Source organism: Apodemus sylvaticus, chromosome 16, assembly GCF_947179515.1.
Source record: "Apodemus sylvaticus chromosome 16, mApoSyl1.1, whole genome shotgun sequence".
NCBI lineage: Eukaryota > Metazoa > Chordata > Mammalia > Rodentia > Muridae > Apodemus > Apodemus sylvaticus.
In genome coordinates, this window is record NC_067487.1 from 5495092 (window position 1) to 5498295 (window position 3204).

Sequence of the window (3204 nt, forward strand, 5' to 3'; positions counted from 1 at the left end):
GCCAGACAGTTCCCTTCCCTGATATCTGCTTCCAAGTAACAGAAGTAACTAAGGGGTCTCCAGTGGTCAGAACCTTGATCTAGAGTATCAGTTACTTTTACGTTGTTTCACCCTGTCCAGGAGAAACTTAAGGGGAAGGGGCTTTATTTTAGCACACAACTGCTTTGGAAGTGGAACAGATACTTGATTAAGGTGGCTCTGGAGTTTTCCCTTTGATAGAGCCACTGAGATCAGGTAATATGAAATAAAGTTAGTTCCTGAAAGGAGGCCCTGAGAGGTCACTGTATGAAGCTGTGAACCTGAATCCTTGGTAGCAATGAAGATCACAAGATAACGGAGATGTCCATTAGGGACATGCATAGAGGGAGAGTACTCAGGGTATTTCATGGTAGACAAGACTCAGTATCATGATAGAAAATATGGAATATCTCTCTTCCTGTTCTCCACCATGGCATAAGATCAATATGAAAAGGAGATTCCCATGCAGGAACTTCGCATCCCAAAGACCTGCCTATCTTTGTGGGAGAGCAGAGATAAACTGACCTGTGGAAGTAACGGTGTTGGAGCAGCTCACAGGCCAGAACCCAGTGTTTTCCAAAGCCAAATACACTCTCAGGTTTTACGACATTCAGAGAAATGAGATTGCTTTCACTGCACAGTTCATGGAATCAAGGCAGAGGAAATTCTGGAGAATGGCCTGAAGGTGTGGGATTATGAATAACGGAAAAATAGCTTCTCAGATACAGCAAACTTTGGTTTTGGAATTCAGGAACACATCGACCTGGGCATCAAATATGACCCAAGCATTGGTATCTATGGCCTGGATGTCTATGTGGTGCTTGGGTAGTCCAGGATTCAGTATCACAGACAAGAAGCACATGACAGGCTGGCTGCATTGGGGCCAAACACAGAACAAGCAAAGAGAAGGCCATGTACTAGTTCCAGCAGAAGTATGATGAAGTATTATCCATCCTTACTGGAAAATAAATTTTATTCAAAATGTCAATAAAATTTTCTCAGAAAAGTAAAGATGGAATAAGCAGGAAGCTGGTTGATCACATTTTTACACACACACACACACACACACACACACACACACACACACAAAATTCATCTACACGAAGTTCTAAAGACAGCAAGAACAGAAAGCATGTAGAGGTTACAAATACCTTGTCCTACTTCTAGTGACATACTTCCTTCAGCAAGGTTCCATCTCCTAAGTGTCCCAGCATCTCCCCCAAATAGTGTCACTAAATGCAGACAAAGCACTCAAATACATGAGCCTATGGGAGAAATTTCTTTTTCAAACCACCATGTTCAGCCCCTGAACTGCATAAACTCATGGCTATCTCAGGTTACAGAATACATTTAATACAATCTCAAAACAACCGTAATCATTTTAAACACTGTTCCAAAGTTGAAAGTCTCTACTGAGACTCTAAGTGTCTTAGTCATGATTTCTATTCCTGCACAAACATCATGACCAAGAAGCAAGTTGGGGAGGAAAGGGTTTATTCTGCTTACACTTCCACATTGCTGTTCATTACCAAAGGAAGTCAGGACTGGAACTCAAGCATGTCAGGAAGCTGGAGCTGATGTAGAAGCCATGGTGGGATGTTACTTACTGGCCTGCTTCCCCTGGCTTCCTCAGCTTGCTCTATTATATAATCCAAGACCATTAGTCCAAGAATGGTACCACCCACAAGGGGCAAGGCTCTCCCCCCTTGATCACTAATTGAGAAAATGCTCCACAGCTGGATCTCATGGAGGCACTTCCCCAACTGATGCTCCTTTCTCTGTGATAACTCCAGCCTGTGTCATGTTGACACACAAAACCAGCCAGTACATTAAGCAGTCTCTTAACTGTAATATCAAACAGAATATCATGCATAAAATCACATACTTCTACTATACAATGGCATACTATATACACTACCATTCTGAAAGGGGCAATTTGATCATATAGTAAGGAAATACTGGAAAAAACTAAGTCAAAATTCATGGGTCAAAAACAAGTTCCTCTAGCTCTCTGCCGGTAACTGGGACTTTAGTTTCAAAGGACTTACATGCCTCTCGAGGCTTGCTTCCTATAACATACATTTCTCTCTTGGACAGGTTCTACTCCCTGTATTCAGCTTTCCTTGACAGATATCTCAAGAATGCTTACATCTGCATTGTCCTGTGATCTCCAATGTCACCAAAGTTTTAGCTTCACAGTTTCTTGCAGTGACCTCTCAGGGCCTCCTTATAGGGACTAACTCTACTACACATTACTTGATCTCAGTGGCTCTATGAAAGGGAAGACTCCGAGACCTCTCAGTTGGGAATCTCCTGTATTTCCAAAGCAAGTACCATGCGAATGACACCGCCACATTCTGCTGCTTGCTATGGATGGACTCTTATCCCCTTGTACCTCACTACCATCAGTTGTGTATGCTGAAGCAATTGATTTTCAGGAACAAGGACACCCTAGGCTCTCTTCACAAGTTAGAGGCTTAATTAGGTGGGGTCTGGCATCTTTATTTCTCCAGAGCAGAGGAGGAGCCTTCTCTTTCATGGTGCTAGTTTCCTCAATAATTTGTGTCCTTTTTATCATGACTTTGCTATTACTTAGCTCTCTTTTCCTTTCTGTGGTACACATTTTGAACTTTTCTACCCTTCTTGTTGTTCCTTTTCACTGTATTCCTGCACATGAGTTATCAGGAATAACAATGCTAGAGACTCAAAATTATAGTGCCTCGAATTTCTCTGCATCAAACTAAGCTCTTTGTTTTCTTTGAAATTTAGCCTCATGCAAATGTTTGTGACACTAAGTATAATGCACACAGACTATTTGAAAATGTATCACATGAATGGCCTCTAGCTCAGTTATGACTGTAATATTTATCCATGCCCCCAGAGGCTGTCACTGTCCACATTACTCTCAGCACTGCTGTCTTCTAAGCTCCTAGTAGAATGCCCTCTAAACTCTGCTTACAGCACCTAATGGCTTGTCTAGTGCAAAATTTCAAAACCTTCCACATTCCCCCAAAAAACAATGTAGTTATGTTCTTACTTTAACAACCCATTCCTGATACTAATTTCTGACTTAGTCTCTTGTGATAAAGTATCATGACCAGAAGCAATCAAAGGAAGACAGATTGTTTATTTTAGTTGAGAGAGAGAGAGAGAGAGAGAGAGAGAGAGAGAGAGAGAGAGAGAGAG

The 3204-nt window shown here is 41.8% G+C and overlaps 1 pseudogene; it reads left to right on the plus strand.

Annotated features, from left to right (window-relative positions):
• Positions 1–448: 448 nt before the first annotated feature.
• Positions 449–987, plus strand: LOC127667008 (60S ribosomal protein L11-like; annotated as a pseudogene).
• Positions 988–3204: the final 2217 nt, after the last annotated feature.